Below are 17,094 nucleotides of genomic sequence, written 5' to 3' on the forward strand. Positions count from 1 at the left end.
TATTGCCCTTGTCCCTGGTATCCAGTGGTTTATTGCCCTAGTCCCTGGGTGTCTAGCGGTTGAGTGTGTAGTCTCTGTTATCCAGTGACTTTAGTGTCCAGTGGTTTATTTCCCTAGTCCCTGGTGTCCAGTGGTTTATTGCCCTAGTCCCTGGTGTCCCGTGGTTTATTGCCCTAGTCCCTGGTGTCCAGTGGTTGAGTGTCCAGTTTTTGGTATGCAGTAGTTTATTGCCCTAGTCCCTCTTGTGCAGTGGTTTAATATCCAGTTTCTGGTGTCCAGTGGTAGAGTGTAGAGTTTGTACTATCCAGTGGTTTTTGTCCAGTCCCTATTGTCCTGTCTTTTAGTGTTTAGTCCCTGGTGTCCAGTGTTTTTTGTCCAGTCTCCATTGTCCAGTCTTTTAGTGTTTAGTCCCTGGTTCCAGTGGTTTTTGTCCATTCCCTATTGTCCAGTCTTTCAGTGTTTCATCCCTGGTATCCAGTGGTTTTTGTCCAATCTCTACTGTCCAGTCTTTTAGTGTTTAGTCCCTGGTATCCTAAGGTTTTAGTCCAGTCCCTGGTGTCCAGTCTTTTAGTGTTTAGTCCCTGGAGTCCAGTCTCTACTGTCCAGTCTTTTAGTGTTTAGTCCCTGGTATCCAGTGGTTTTTGTCCAGTCTCTACTGTCCAGTCTTTTAGTGTTTAGTCCCTGGTATCCAGTGGTTTTTGTCCAGTCTCTGGTGTCCAGTCTTTTAGTGTTTAGTCCTTGGTGTCCAGTCTCTACTGTCCAGTCTTTTAGTGTTTAGTCCCTGGTGTCCAGTGGTTTTTGTCCAGTCTCTATTGTCCAGTCTTTTAGTGTTTAGTCCCTGGTGTCCAGTGTTTTTTGTCCAGTCTTTTAGAGTTTTGTCCCTGGTGTTCAGTGGTTTATTGCCCTAGTCCCTGGTGACTAGTGGTTTATTGCCCTATTCCCTGGTGACCAGTGGTTTATTGCCCTAGTCCCCGGTGACCAGTGGTTTATTGACCTAGTCCCCGGTGACCAGTGGTTTATTGCCCTAGTCCCTGGTGTCCAGTGGTTTATTGCCCTAGCCCCTGGTGACCAGTGGTTTATTTCCCTAGTCCCTGGTGTCCAGTGGTTTATTTCCCTAGTTCCTGGTGTCCAGTGGTTTATTGCCCTAGTCCCTGGTGACCAGCGGTTTATTGCCCTAGTCCCTGGTGTCCAGTGGTTTATTGCCCTAGGCCCTGGTGACGAGTGGTTTATTGCCCTTGTCCCTGGTATCCAGTGGTTTATTGCCCTAGTCCCTGGGTGTCTAGCGGTTGAGTGTGTAGTCTCTGTTATCCAGTGACTTTAGTGTCCAGTGGTTTATTTCCCTAGTCCCTGGTGTCCAGTGGTTTATTGCCCTAGTCCCTGGTGTCCCGTGGTTTATTGCCCTAGTCCCTGGTGTCCAGTGGTTGAGTGTCCAGTTTTTGGTATGCAGTAGTTTATTGCCCTAGTCCCTCTTGTGCAGTGGTTTAATATCCAGTTTCTGGTGTCCAGTGGTAGAGTGTAGAGTTTGTACTATCCAGTGGTTTTTGTCCAGTCCCTATTGTCCTGTCTTTTAGTGTTTAGTCCCTGGTGTCCAGTGTTTTTTGTCCAGTCTCCATTGTCCAGTCTTTTAGTGTTTAGTCCCTGGTTCCAGTGGTTTTTGTCCATTCCCTATTGTCCAGTCTTTCAGTGTTTCATCCCTGGTATCCAGTGGTTTTTGTCCAATCTCTACTGTCCAGTCTTTTAGTGTTTAGTCCCTGGTATCCTAAGGTTTTAGTCCAGTCCCTGGTGTCCAGTCTTTTAGTGTTTAGTCCCTGGAGTCCAGTCTCTACTGTCCAGTCTTTTAGTGTTTAGTCCCTGGTATCCAGTGGTTTTTGTCCAGTCTCTACTGTCCAGTCTTTTAGTGTTTAGTCCCTGGTATCCAGTGGTTTTTGTCCAGTCTCTGGTGTCCAGTCTTTTAGTGTTTAGTCCTTGGTGTCCAGTCTCTACTGTCCAGTCTTTTAGTGTTTAGTCCCTGGTGTCCAGTGGTTTTTGTCCAGTCTCTATTGTCCAGTCTTTTAGTGTTTAGTCCCTGGTGTCCAGTGTTTTTTGTCCAGTCTTTTAGTGTTTAGTCCCTGGTGTTCAGTGGTTTTTGTCCAGTCCCTATTGTCCAGTCTTTTAGTGTTTCGTCCCTGGTATCCAGTGGTTTTTGTCCAGTATCTACTGTCCAGTCTTTTAGTGTTTAGTCCCTGGTATCCAGTGGTTTTTGTCCAGTCTCTGGTGTCCAGTCTTTTAGTGTTTAGTCCTTGGTGTCCAGTCTCTACTGTCCAGTCTTTTAGTGTTTAGTCCCTGGTGTCCAGTGGTTTTTGTCCAGTCTCTATTGTCCAGTCTTTTAGTGTTTAGTCCCTGGTGTCCAGTGTTTTTTGTCCAGTCTTTTAGTGTTTAGTCCCTGGTGTTCAGTGGTTTTTGTCCAGTCCCTATTGTCCAGTCTTTTAGTGTTTCGTCCCTGGTATCCAGTGGTTTTTGTCCAGTCCCTGGTATCCAGTGTTTTTTTCCAGTCTCTATTGTCCAGTCTTTTAGTGTTTCGTCCCTTGTATCCAGTGGTTTTTGTCCTGTCTTTTAGTGTTTAGTCCCTGATATCCAGAGGTTTTGTCCAGTCCCTGGTGTCCAGTCTTTTAGTGTTTAGTCCCTGGTGTCCAGTCTCTACTGTCCAGTCTTTTAGTGTTTAGTCCCTGGTGTCCAGTGGTTTTTGTCCAGTCTCTATTGTCCAGTCTTTTAGTGTTTAGTCCCTGGTGTCCAGTGTTTTTTGTCCATTCCCTATTGTCCAGTCTTTTAGTGTTTCATCCCTGGTATCCACTGGTTTTTGTCCAGTCTCTATCGTCCAGTCTTTTAGTGTTTAGTCCCTGGTATCCTGAGGTTTTTGTCCAGTCCCTGGTGTCCAGTCTTTTAGTGTTTAGTCACTGGTGTCCAGTCTCTACTGTCCAGTCTTTTAGTGTTTAGTCCCTGGTGTCCAGTGGTTTTTGTCCATTCCCTATTGTCCAGTCTTTTAGTGTTTCATCCCTGGTATCCAGTGGTTTTTGTCCAGTTTCTATTGTCCAGTCTTTTAGTGTTTAGTACCTGGTATCCTGAGGTTTTTGTCCAGTCCCTGGTGTCCAGTCTTTTAGTGTTTAGTCCCTGGTGTCCAGTCTCTACTGTCCAGTCTTTTAGTGTTTAGTCCCTGGTGTCCAGTGTTTTTTGTCCAGTATCTACTGTCCAGTCTTTTAGTGTTTAGTCCCTGGTATCCAGTGGTTTTTGTCCAGTCTCTACTGTCCAGTCTTTTAGTGTTTAGTCCCTGGTATCCAGTGGTTTTTGTCCAGTCCCTGGTGTCCAGTCTTTTAATGTTTAGTTCCTGGTGTCCAGTCTCTACTGTCCAGTCTTTTAGTGTTTAGTCCCTGGTGTCCAGTGGTTTTTGTCCAGTCTCTATTGTCCAGTCTTTTAGTGTTTAGTCCCGGGTGTCCAGTGGTTTTTGTCCAATCCCTATTGTCCAATCTTTTAGTGTTTCGTCCCTGGTATCCAGTGGTTTTTGTCCAGTCCCTGGTATCCAGTGTTTTTTTCCAGTCTCTATTGTCCAGTCTTTTAGTGTTTCGTGCCTTGTATCCAGTGTTTTTTGTCCTGTCTTTTAGTGTTTAGTCCCTGGTGTCCAGAGGTTTTGTCCAGTCCCTGGTGTCCAGTTGTTTAGTGTTTAGTCCCTGGTGTCCAGTCTCTACTGTCCAGTCTTTTAGTGTTTAGTCCCTGGTGTCCAGTGGTTTTTGTCCAGTCTCTACTGTCCAGTCTTTTAGTGTTTAGTCCATGGTGTCCAGTGGTTTTTGTCTAGTCTCTATTGTCCAGTCTTTTAGTGTTTAGTCCCTGGTGTCCAGTGGTTTTTGTCCAGTCTTTTAGTGTTTAGTCCCTGGTGTCCAGTGGTTTTTGTCCAGTCCCTATTGTCCAGTCTTTTAGTGTTTCGTCCCTGGTATCCAGTGGTTTTTGTCCAGTCCCTGGTATCCAGTGTTTTTTTTCCAGTCTCTGTTGTCCAGTCTTTTAGTGTTTCGTCCCTTGTATCCAGTGGTTTTTGTCCTGTTTTTTAGTGTTTAGTCCCTGATATCCAGAGGTTTTATCCAGTCCCTGGTGTCCAGTTCTTTAGTGTTTAGTGCCTGGTGTCCAGTCTCTACTGTCCAGTCTTTTAGTGTTTAGTCCCTGGTGTCCAGTGGTTTTTGTCCAGTCTCTACTGTCCAGTCTTTTAGTGTTTAGTCCCTGGTGTCCAGTGTTTTTTGTCCAGTCTCTATTGTCCAGTCTTTTAATGTTTAGTCCCTGGTGTCCAGTGGTTTTTGTCCATTCCCTATTGTCCAGTCTTTTAGTGTTTCATCCCTGGTATCCAGTGGTTTTTGTCCAGTCTCTATTGTCCAGTCTTTTAGTGTTTAGTCCCTGGTATCCTGAGGTTTTTGTCCAGTCCCTGGTGTCCAGTCTTTTAGTGTTTAGTCCCTGGTGTCCAGTCTCTACTGTCCAGTCTTTTAGTGTTTAGTCCCTGGTGTCCAGTGGTTTTTGTCCATTCCCTATTGTCCAGACTTTTAGTGTTTCATCCCTGGTATCCAGTAGTTTTTGTCCAGTCTCTATTGTCCAGTCTTTTAGTGTTTAGTCCCTGGTATCCTGAGGTTTTTGTCCAGTCCCTGGTGTCCAGTCTTTTAGTGTTCAGTCCCTGGTGTCCAGTCTCTACTGTCCAGTCTTTTAGTGTTTAGTCCCTGGTGTCCAGTGGTTTTTGTCCAGTATCTACTGTCCAGTCTTTTAGTGTTTAGTCCCTGGTATCCAAAGGTTTTTGTCCAGTCTCTACTGTCCAGTCTTTTAGCGTTTAGTCCCTGGTATCCAGTGTTTTTTGTCCAGTGCCTGGTGTCCAGTCTTTTAGTGTTTAGTTCCTGGTGTCCAGTCTCTACTGTCCAGTCTTTTAGTGTTTAGTCCCTGGTGTCCAGTGGTTTTTGTCCAGTCTCTATTGTCCAGTCTTTTAGTGTTTAGTCCCTGGTGTCCAGTGTTTTTTGTCCAGTCTTTTAGTGTTTAGTCCCTGGTGTCCAGTGGTTTTTGTCCAGTCCCTATTGTCCAGTTGACGCGCCCCCTGGGACATATTCCTTTTTGAGGGGAATACCCGGCACCGGATCAGATGGGGGGGGTTGTAGTCTCCGAGCGGCTGTGACCCGGTCCCGTGCCCAGGGCGTCAAGCTCAGTGTTATGTGGCAGCTTTACAGATGTTACTAAAGTTCTTTTGTGTCGACTACGCCACCCGTTGTAATGCGGTCACTGTGGCCGCCGCTGCAGCAGGGTCCGCTGAGGCTGATGGTGGATGCGCAGCTTGGTGGGATAACCCCCAACGGGAGGGGTATAGCCTCAGAGGGGACAGGCGCAGAGGATGGGGGTTGTGGTGGTGCGGTGCAGCCGGCAATGAAGACAGACTCGGGTTGTGCAGTTTAGGGTGTTTACTTACTGCAGATGTTGTACTGGTCACTCCAGCTGCTAGTGACCACCCGAGCCGTGCTGCGTCCACCAGGTCCTGGATCCAGCCAACCCCCAAACAAGTCCGGAGCGTGGCCCTGAGCTCTCCCTCTGTCCTTTCTTCAGCCGTCCCCACCAGTGATTCACCTAGGTCCAGCTCCCTCGGGCCTTCTGTTGGGACACCCTTGGCCCTGGGTTCCCTGACCCTTCATGTGGTTTGCCTTCAGGGTGAATGTGGTGGGTGACCGTGGCAAACGCTGCCCACGATCTCCGGTCTCTGGCTGGGGATTGTTTTTGCCCCCACCAGCTTGGGTTCCGGTACCCTGATGCTGACTCCTCACCCGGTGTTCTAATTTGGGTTCTTGGGTCCCTTCAGTCTTCCCCCTCTGGGTCTTTCTCTGCTCCACTCTCTCTCTCTCCAGGGCTGCTGTTTCCTGCTCTCTGCATCTGACTTGTCCTCTGCAGCTGACTGACCCTCTGCGTCTGACCCTGATTCTAGTTGGTGCCCACCTTATATATCCCTCTATGTGTGAGCTCAGGTGACCAGCACCCAATGAGCTCCTATCACTACCCAGACTGCTCCCCCTATCTGCCCCTACACTACATGGGATGTACCACCCCCCTCCCACTCCAGCCAGGAACAGGCTCGGTTGTACCTGCACATTTCTAAGTGGGAGTACCGTCGGCCTGCTCCTCTGAAATGGGATGTATGTAGTGCATGCAGTCTATCTGAGCTCAGTTCCACACTCCTTCCTTACCCGGGAGTGGAATATCACACCTCTGGGTTGAGGTGCAATACCCCTGTAGCAGCCGAATCCTCAGGGTGCTACATTCCCCCCTGGTAAATCACAGCACGTCCTCGGGCTGTAAAGACATAAAACACCAAAACATACAAAATTTTCATATGAACATATAAAACATATAAACATTATATATATATAAAAACTTTTTTATATAAACATTCTCGTAGACTTCTCTTGTCTCTGGTTCCTCCTCCGGACACTGTGCAACGTGTGTCCGGGAAAAGTGCGACAGTCTCTTTGAAAAACTGGTTTTTCCTATAAAACCGGTAGGGGGCGCTTTAGGAAGCGCAACTATATACAGGGAAGTTGGCCGCTCTCAGTCCTCGGCCAGGTAGAGGAAAGGGAATGGCTGCTCACAGTCCTCAGCCTGTAGGATGAAGGGGTTAACGGGTAAACAGTTCACTGGTCCCAACGGGGACTATATTAGCAGCAACGGTTCACTGTGCCCCGACAGGCAACTATATACAGTCTCTACTCCCGTCCTCAACGACGGCTCCCTCCTGCTCTTTCTTGATATGATGTTTCTTCAGACCCGTCCGGGTCCTCTGGCTCCTCCTCTCCGTACCGCAACTCCTCCTCCGTCAAGCGGTGTACGTGGAGGGCGTAAGGTCCTTTGGCACACTTGTGCCGGGTGAAAGTGACTTCGTCTCCGACGTAGAGGTCACGGCCTTTGTGACCTTCCGGCAGGTGGGACTCGACGTCTCTGCGGGTCACAAAAACGTCACCGCGGTTGTTACGGTCCCGAATAAAACCCCACCCATGCTGCGGGTTGAACTTTATCACCGTCCCGATGGTGCGGGGACAGTGCGCTGCACGAGGGTTCCTCCTAGTCCGGCTCTTCTGCTCCGCGCTCCGGATTTGGGCCTGTTGTTCTCTGACCCGCCTCTCCTCCCGTTCTCTCTTAAACTCTGCTAGCTGCTGACGACAACACTCAGTACGCTCAGCGGCGACTGCCCGAGTTTCTCCGGTGAACCCCATCAAATCTTCTCCCGTGGGGTCCCACACGAATTGGGCTTCTTCTAAAGGAGGCGAGACCCGAGTCACGGGCTTCGGAGCCGGAATCAGGGGCTCACACAAGGGCCCTAGTTTCTGCTGCCGTTCCAGCTCATGGTATCCTTCGGGCCAGATGAAGGGCCGCCCGTCCGGCCATGTGAGCTGGCTGAACAGGTCCTCCCCCAGGTGTGGCATCCTTGGTATTGCGGGCGCGGGCGCGGTGGTGGTGGCGCCCGGGTTGCCCAGGCCTTGCGGCCAGGCCTGGGGCACCTGGAAGGTGAAGGGCACCGTTAGGACGGCGGCGCCCTGGGCTACCTGGCCTTGCGGCCAGGCCGGAGGCTCCGCGGAGGTAGGGGGCGCTGTTGGTGGTGCGGCGCCCGGGGGTACTAGGCCTTGCGACCAGGCTGTTGGTAATTCCTGCTTTGTCACGCTCCGGATCGAGGCGCGTGACGTCACAGGGGTCGCGGCGGCGGCTTCCGGTCGGGGCCTAGTCCATGGCGGTGACCTGGCGGCTACGGGCACAGCAGGGGGACTTTTGGGCTCTGCGACGGGGAGCTGGGGCAGGTAAGCGGTGTCACGGCTTGGGGTATAGGCGTCCCCTTTACCTGCCTTCATGCGTTCGGCTCCCCTCTCGGCGCCGTCTCCGGCCTTGGGTCCTCCCGCGCCATCCTCAGAGGCGGTCTGCTTCCTCTTCCAGGGTAGCGTGCTCCGTTGACTGGTCTCAGCTTGCTGGGTCATCTCCCGGCTCCACTCCGCCAGTATCTCGCGCTGTACCCGGGCCATCCTCCTTGCGAGGCCCTCCAGGGCAGTTTGTGCACACTCCCGGTCTCGGGGGAGCTGCGCTAGGATCTCCGCTAGACCTAGCGGGGTTGTGGACTCTAGCAGGCTCCTGACCATCGGGTCGGTGCTGCTCTGCTTCCGGCAGGCTCCTGGCCAGCGGGCCGGTGCTGCTCTGCCCTCCTTCCTCGGTCTCTAGCAGACTCCTGGCCAGCGGGCCGGTGCTGTTCTGCTTTCTCTCCATATCCGGGTAAGCTCCTCCGCTACTCCTCGTTAGACATCTTGCCTCCGGGTCCGCTCGCTCCACACTGCTCCAAGCGGCACCCATCTTTTCTCTTCTCTTTCGTCTCCTCCCACTTCGAGGGCGGTCCCGGGGCAACTCGGTGACTGTCAGCTCCAGGGGGAGTTCTTTCACGCTGACAGACACCTCCAGCATCACAGTCTCTGTTGGTGGGGGCGGTTTCCACTTTTGGCGCCATTTTCTGTCCTGGCCCACGATGGGAGGCGGCCTCCTGCCCTCCTTTGGCACGCCCATAATGGCGTCCGCTGCTCTTCCAAGGCGGGAAAAAGCTGGAAATGGCGGGAATCGCTTCCCAGTGGCGGGAAACTCGGCAGATGGCGGGAACAAGCTGGAAATGGCGGACAATCGGCGGGAAACGACTGGTGATGGAGTCCGATGGCGTGGACCCTCCGGAACCGGCAGGAGACTTCTTTCTGAGGTAAACTTGCACTTTTCTTCAGGCACGCAGTACCCGGGTGTTGCGGGCACGTAATCCTGCCGACTACGCCAAAGTTGACGCGCCCCCTGGGACATATTCCTTTTTGAGGGGAATACCCGGCACCGGATCAGATGGGGGGGGTTGTAGTCTCCGAGCGGCTGTGACCCGGTCCCGTGCCCAGGGCGTCAAGCTCAGTGTTATGTGGCAGCTTTACAGATGTTACTAAAGTTCTTTTGTGTCGACTACGCCACCCGTTGTAATGCGGTCACTGTGGCCGCCGCTGCAGCAGGGTCCGCTGAGGCTGATGGTGGATGCGCAGCTTGGTGGGATAACCCCCAACGGGAGGGGTATAGCCTCAGAGGGGACAGGCGCAGAGGATGGGGGTTGTGGTGGTGCGGTGCAGCCGGCAATGAAGACAGACTCGGGTTGTGCAGTTTAGGGTGTTTACTTACTGCAGATGTTGTACTGGTCACTCCAGCTGCTAGTGACCACCCGAGCCGTGCTGCGTCCACCAGGTCCTGGATCCAGCCAACCCCCAAACAAGTCCGGAGCGTGGCCCTGAGCTCTCCCTCTGTCCTTTCTTCAGCCGTCCCCACCAGTGATTCACCTAGGTCCAGCTCCCTCGGGCCTTCTGTTGGGACACCCTTGGCCCTGGGTTCCCTGACCCTTCATGTGGTTTGCCTTCAGGGTGAATGTGGTGGGTGACCGTGGCAAACGCTGCCCACGATCTCCGGTCTCTGGCTGGGGATTGTTTTTGCCCCCACCAGCTTGGGTTCCGGTACCCTGATGCTGACTCCTCACCCGGTGTTCTAATTTGGGTTCTTGGGTCCCTTCAGTCTTCCCCCTCTGGGTCTTTCTCTGCTCCACTCTCTCTCTCTCCAGGGCTGCTGTTTCCTGCTCTCTGCATCTGACTTGTCCTCTGCAGCTGACTGACCCTCTGCGTCTGACCCTGATTCTAGTTGGTGCCCACCTTATATATCCCTCTATGTGTGAGCTCAGGTGACCAGCACCCAATGAGCTCCTATCACTACCCAGACTGCTCCCCCTATCTGCCCCTACACTACATGGGATGTACCACCCCCCTCCCACTCCAGCCAGGAACAGGCTCGGTTGTACCTGCACATTTCTAAGTGGGAGTACCGTCGGCCTGCTCCTCTGAAATGGGATGTATGTAGTGCATGCAGTCTATCTGAGCTCAGTTCCACACTCCTTCCTTACCCGGGAGTGGAATATCACACCTCTGGGTTGAGGTGCAATACCCCTGTAGCAGCCGAATCCTCAGGGTGCTACACAGTCTTTTAGTGTTTCGTCCCTGGTATCCAGTGGTTTTTGTCCAGTCCCTGGTATCCAGTGTTTTTTTTCCAGTATCTATTGTCCAGTCTTTTAGTGTTTCGTCCCTTGTATCCAGTGTTTTTTGTCCTGTCTTTTAGTGTTTAGTCCCTGGTATCCAGATGTTTTGTCCAGTCCCTGGTGTCCAGTTGTTTAGTGTTTAGTCCCTGGTGTCCAGTCTCTACTGTCCAGTCTTTTAGTGTTTAGTCCCTGGTGTCCAGTGGTTTTTGTCCAGTCTCTACTGTCCAGTCTTTTAGTGTTTAGTCCCTGGTGTCCAGTGGTTTTTGTCCAGTGTTTTAGTGTTTAGTCCCTGGTGTCCAGAGGTTTTTGTCCAGTCCCTATTGTCCAGTCTTTTAGTGTTTCGTCCCTGGTATCCAGTGGTTTTTGTCCAGTCCCTGGTATCCAGTGTTTTTTTTCCAGTCTCTATTGTCCAGTCTTTTAGTGTTTCGTCCCTTGTATCCAGTGGTTTTTGTCCTGTCTTTTAGTGTTTAGTCCCTGATATCCAGAGGTTTTGTCCAGTCCCTGGTGTCCAGTTTTTTAGTGTTTAGTCCCTGGTGTCCAGTCTCTACTGTCCAGTCTTTTAGTGTTTAGTCCCTGGTGTCCAGTGGTTTTTGTCCAGTCTCTACTGTCCAGTCTTTTAGTGTTTAGTCCCTGGTATCCAGTGTTTTTTGTCCAGTCTCTATTGTCCAGTCTTTTAGTGTTTAGTCCCTGGTATCCAGAGGTTTTTGTCCAGTCCCTGGTGTCCAGTCTTTTAGTGTTTAGTCCCTGGTGTACAGTCTCTACTGTCCAGTCTTTTAGTGTTTAGTCCCTGGTGTCCAGTGGTTTTTGTCCAGTCTCTACTGTTCAGTCCCTACTGTCCAGTCTTTTAATGTTTAGTCCCTGGTATTCAGTGGTTTTTGTCCAGTCCCTATTGTCCAGTCTTTTAGTGTTTAGTCCCTGGTATTCAGTGGTTGTTGTCCAGTCTCTATTGTCTAGTCTTTTAGTGTTTAGTCCCTGGTATCCAGAGGTTTTTGTCCAGTCTCTATTGTCTAGTCTTTTAGTGTTTAGTCCCTGGTATCCAGAGGTTTTTGTCCAGTCCTTTAGTATTTAGTCCCTGGTATCCAGTGGTTTTTTGTCCAGTCCTTATTGTCCAGTCTTTAGTGTTTAGTCCCTGGTATCCAGTGGTTTTTCTCCAGTCCCTGGTGTCCAGTCCTTTAGTGTTTAGTCCCTGGTATCCAGAGGTTTTTGTCCAGTCTCTATTGTCTAGTCTTTTAGTGTTTAGTCCCTGGTATCCAGTGTTTTTTGTCCGGTCCCTATGACTCGCCCAGGGGGATATGGGGGAAACTCGGTACCCAGGCCTTGACCTTCTGTGGGATGTCACGGCTGTTAGCTCCCAGGCCCGTACCCTGGGGTCACTCTTTAAATGGGGGTCTGCTACTCGAAGGGATGAATAACAGTTTGGTCTTGTGACGCCACCTGTGGTTCCCAGTAATGGGTACCGGCGCTGCTGCAGACCTCTGGAGCGGATGTTAGGGCAGCTGGGTTGGTGCGGCTCTCCACAGGCAGAGCACAGCTCCAGGGCGGTGTAAGTGCAGATGGTGATCCTGGGCGTTGTAGTGCAGGAGGGATAACGTGGTAGAAATAACTGACAGAAACAGTGGGGTGCAGTCATCCGAGTTTACTCACAGTTATTTAGGTTCTTCAGGTAGCACTGTACAGGTGTCGGCCTCCCACGTCGCGCTGCGTTTACCAGGCAGGGGTTCAGCACTCCCTCAAGTATTTCAAGAGCACTTAACGAGACCCCTCTCTTTATGTTTCTTTCTTAGCCGACTTCCCGCGCTGGGTCTCTCCCTCCTGCCCTGCGCCTCGCCACACAAAGTCCCGAACAGTACCTTGAGATCCATCTGGGCAACTTGAAGTTCCCGGACCTGACATGGTGCCCTTCTCGGCGGCTTAGGTGCGAAAGTGGCAACTGCACCTTGAAAGTGCAGAAGCCTCCAGTTTTCTAGCTGAGACGTAAAGTAACTCGGCTAGTCCAGGGACCGGTTCCCTTCTTGCGGCCTGATCCCTCTGACGCCTGGCAGATTCGGGCGAACGGGTGCCGTCCTGCACTCACCGTACCCCCTGGGATCCCTTCTGTTACTGGAGCCTTTCTCCTCCGCTCCCCTCTCACTCTTGGGCCTATCTTACTAGGCCCCACTCTGGAGCAGAGCTCCTGAAGAGACTCTGCTCCTCAGACTGCTCCTCTCCTCTTCTCTCTCACTGAATCCCCCCTACACATGATGGCTTCCCTTCTTATACTACTCCTGACAGTGCTCCCCTGTTCTGCGTCCTCCACCCACACCCACTACTTGGTTCCCCCTCACTTTTGGTTCCCCCCACTCCAGCCAGGGACGGGGCAGCAGAAGAAGTGCATAATGCCCTTCCAGCCGGCCTGGAGCAGTGTAGTGTTGAGTGCAGGCGTTGGGGTCCCGGGCAGTACTCCCTCCTTACCTGAGAGAAGGAGACACCACACCTCTGGGTGAGGTGCAGTACCTCTGTGGCGACTGAACCCTCAGGGGCGCCACACCTATTGTCCAGTTGTATCTATAGATTATAATGAAGCTATCAGTATAATCCAATAGGTTTTAGTTGGTAGATTAAGCCATTCATTACCCCTTATATTCCATAGGATGAGGTGCCGTATACTTGGCCTTTAAGACACATAAATCGAGTCTCTGAAATAAATAAGAAACGATGTATAAATTATACATATATCCATAGATCATTATAAATAATGCAAAGAGGAGAAAATAGACGTAAAGTAAATGCAATTAATGAAGCCATGTCAGTGACGGGGTAAAGAGGAGCAATTAAATAAGTCCCGTGTTTACCCAGATTATTGGCCCATGCTAAGAAGATTATCGGAGCCTTAAATATATAATATATCAAAGGATTGTGCGAGAAACCAGAAGGATCGAGCTTAAGGGACATTCATCAAACAGAGGACCAATCCATAGGCAATGCTTCCCTAATTAGTCCTCCGGTATCGGAGCTATTCATCAACGTCTTCCCTTGCAAAATGAGTAAAGGATTGCTTGCTTCTGCGGCCGTGTGACTATTGTATACAGGATCTATCTCTGATTAGTATTTTAAAAATCTAATTTGTAGTAAAAAGTGTATTTCCTGTGCCTTGTAGAACCAAAAAATCAGTTAATACCTGGAAACCATCAACAAGCTACAACCTGCTTGTTGCTGGTTTCCAGGTATTAACTGATTTCTACATGTACTGTTGGCTAGATTTGAGCAAAAAGATTTACCTGGAACTCTAGTCCCAAGTCCCAGTGCTCCATCACATCTGGACCAACGGTGGTGTAACTTGTTGGGAAAGGTCCAGGTGGTAGGTGACCCCACGCGCCACAGCCTATAGGGGGTGCATAATTTACCCTCTAGTCTTAGTTCTAGGAATTAGATTAGGTTTGGACTATGGGTTAAGATTAAATTTAGGACTAGGGTTAGGTTTGGGGCTAGAGATTGGGTTAGGATAAGGTTTACTGCTAGGGTGAGACTTAGGGTTAGGGATAGGGCTAGGGCCATAAAATTGTTACATTAAAAACAAAAAAACTAGGAGTTGAAAGCACAAACTATAATCATATCAGTATTTTCCTCACATTACAGCACACATGCTTAGGGAATAAGGGGTTCAATATGGGACTGGTGGAAGGGGCACCAGAAGTGCTAAAGATTCTCTGGTTAAGGGACGCTAAATACTTGCCTTGACAACCCAGAGGGATCAGGGTAGTAGGACTTTTTGTCTGGCATCCTCGGTGACTCCTATGATTACTAAAACTTCATCTCCTGTCGCCACGTCTTGGCTTTATCCAGGTAGTTGCATGGATGACCAACATAGCCCATGGATTCACCTGTGGTCACCTGGAAAAAACTAAGTAGCGCTGACTAGAGACAAAATGGCACAGCCCTTTGCCTTCATCTCTTCTTCTAGGTACACTTGTCACTTGCATACAGTTTGTGAAGGAACTCGGCAGGAGGTTGTTCCAAACATCTTGGAGGACTAACCCCAGATCTCCTTTGTATGAGGACACCATTAATCATGAACAAATTCACAATTCTACTTAAAAAGCCAAATATTTAACACTTTGACTCATCGGTCCAAAGCTCCTGCTGCCATTTTTCTGCACTCCAGTTATTATGTTTCATTCTTAGTTGGGTCATTTGGGCTTGTTTCCATGTAGAATGCTTGGCTTTCGGACTTAATTCTTCCATGAAGACCACTTCTGGCCAGACTTCTCCAAACAGTAGAAGGATGTAGCTGGGTCTCACTGGTTGGTGCCAGTGCTGAGTTGATGGCACTGCTGGATATTTAATGATTATGTAGGGACGTAAGCATGATATATCTTTCATTTGCTGCACTAAGTTTTGTTGGCCAATCACTGCGTATACTGCCCTCCATGTGGTGTATTTTTTGGTGCTTCTACAAAAGAGCTTTAACATCTTGAAACCCCCAGTCTGCATTAAAATCTTTGCTTGGGAGAGACCTTGCTGATGCAATGTAACTACCTTGTGTCTCGTTGCTGTGCTCAGTCTTGGTGTATGACCTGTGTCATGAAACTGTCTTCTACAACCTCACCATTGTGGCAGAGTTGGCTGTTCCTCACCCAGTTTTCAGCCTCTCATCACTTTCAGGACTCCTTGTTCTTAATGATATTGCCTGTATGTTTGGAGTCGTTGTCCAGCTACTCAATAAATTTGGAGCCAATCAGATGAATCCCTGATGGTACTACATAATGGATAAGTGTCTGCAGTATTTCTCAGCATTGAGGACACCAAGAAATGGGCAACATTGAGGATGCTAGTAGACATATTGTTTGTCCAAGGAAACTTTCAAACATGCAACTTCAAAGTACAACAGACGAAAGAAACATCATGTTTACTTCCCTACAAATTTGGAAGATGTCCAACAGTACCATAAACTCATAAGTGGCAGAAACCAGTGGGACCAGCTAAACCCATGTACTGTTCAGAGATGTCTGGCCAGAAGTGATCTTCATGGAAGAATTGTGGCCAAAAGCCAAACTATTTACAGGGAAAAAAATAGATTTTTATTAATGGACTAGATGGTGGCCCGATTCTAATGCATCAGGTATTCTAGAATATGTATGCGGCCGACAGGGCGCAATCAGCAGAGCGGTGTTTAAATTTGGCGACAAAATCGCTGATTGGTCGAGGCCGGCAAAAGTGACCAATCACCAAAGCGGTGTTAAAATTTGGCGGCTATATCGCAGATTGGTCACGGCCGGCGGTCGCGACTAATCAGCAGAGCGGGGTTTAAATTTTGCGCCAATAATGCTGATTGGTCGCGGCCAGCGAACGTGACCAATCAGCGGAGCGGGGTTTAAATTTTGCGGCAATAATGCTGCTTAGTCGCGGCCGGCAATTTGGCGCCAACAATGCTGATTAGTCGCGGCCAGCAACCGCGACCAATCAGCAGAGCGGGGTTTAAATTTGGCGCCAATAATGCTGATTGGTCGCAATCGCCGGCCGCGACCAATCAGCAGAGCAGTGTTTAAATTTGGCGCAAAAATCGCTGATTGGTCGCGGCCGGCGGCCTTGACCAATCAGCTTTGTTTAAATTTGGCGCCAACCTCGCTGATTGGTCGCGGACTCCAGCCGCGACCAATCAGCATGGCGTTGTTTAAATTTGGCGCCAATCTCGCTGATTGGTCGCGCTCTCCGCACGCGACCAATTAGCGAATCGTATCTGTGAGGACCCGGGAGCGGAATCGTATTTGCTGCGAGAAGCCGGGAGATGAGCGACTGCTCGCAGCAGAAGTATCCCGACCCGCTGCACCGCTCCCCGGTCCTCCCTTCACACCCTAGCCGCTGATGTCCCCACAGTATCCGCATGGTGTTACTAAGGTCCGGACATTTGTGTTAAAAATCGCTGATTGGTCGCAGGCGCTGCCCGCTACCAATCATCACAGTAGTGTTTAAATGTGGCGCCCAAATCGGTGACTGGTCGCGGGCAGCGGCCGCGACCAATCAGCAGAGCGGTGTTTAACTTTAGCGCCAAGATCACTGATTGGTCGCGTGCGGAGAGCGCGACCAATCAGCGAATCGTTTTGGTGAGGACTGGGGAGCGGAATCGTATTAGTGAGGACCGGGGAGCGCCGCTGCCTGTGCGGCTACTTCTGCTGCGAGAAGCCGGGAGATGAGCGACTGCTCGCAGCAGAAGTATCCCGACCCGCAGCGCCGCTCCCCGGTCCTCCCTTCACACCCTAGCCGCTGATGTCCCCACAGTATCCGCATGGTGTTACTAAGGTCCGGACATTTGTGTTAAAAATCGCTGATTGGTCGCTGGCGCTGCCCGCGACCAATCACCGATTTGGGCGCCAAATTTAAATATCGGCCGCGACCAATCACCGATCTTGGCTCCACATTTAAACACCGCTGTGCTGATTGGTCGCCGACGCTGGACGCGACCAATCATCGATTTTGGCGCCACATTTAAATAGCGTCCGCGACCAATCAGCGATTTTTAACACAAATGTCCGGACCTTTGTAACACCATGCGGATACTGTGGGGACATCAGCGGCTAGGGTGTGAAGGGAGGACCGGGGAGCGGCGCTGCGGGTCGGGATACTTCTGCTGCGAGCGCCCGCTCATGTCCCGGGTTCTCGCAGCGGAAGTATCCACACAGGCAGCGCCGCTGACATCCATGCGGCTAGGGTGTGAAGGGAGGACCGGGGAGCGGCGCTGACATCCAATTGGTCGCGGCCGCTATTTAAATGTGCCGCACAAATCGGTGATTGGTCGCGGTCTTGGCCCGCGACCAATCACTGATCTTGCCGCAAAAGTTAAACACTACTGTGATTGTGCTGATTGGTCGCGGACGCTGCCCGCGACCAATCACCGATTTGGGCGCCAAATTTAAATATCGGCTGCGACCAATCACCGATCTTGGCTCCACATTTAAACACCGCTGTGCTGGTTGGTCGCGGACGCTATTTAAATGTGGCGCCAAAATCGA

The 17,094-nt window shown here is 50.6% G+C and overlaps 1 protein-coding gene across 1 annotated transcript in view; it reads right to left on the bottom strand.

Annotated features, from left to right (window-relative positions):
* The window catches only part of AGBL3 (AGBL carboxypeptidase 3), a 316,148-nt gene that overhangs the window by 142,978 nt on the left and 156,076 nt on the right, over window positions 1-17,094 (bottom strand). The window contains exon 2 of the mRNA XM_073650211.1: window positions 12,722-12,783. The gene's annotated coding sequence lies outside the window, so the exon portion shown is untranslated. The remainder of the gene's footprint in view (window positions 1-12,721; window positions 12,784-17,094) is intronic.

This window comes from Phyllobates terribilis, unplaced genomic scaffold, assembly GCF_046119375.1.
Source record: "Phyllobates terribilis strain yellow unplaced genomic scaffold, ASM4611937v1 Scaffold_10__3_contigs__length_209671492, whole genome shotgun sequence".
In the NCBI taxonomy this organism is placed as follows: domain Eukaryota; kingdom Metazoa; phylum Chordata; class Amphibia; order Anura; family Dendrobatidae; genus Phyllobates; species Phyllobates terribilis.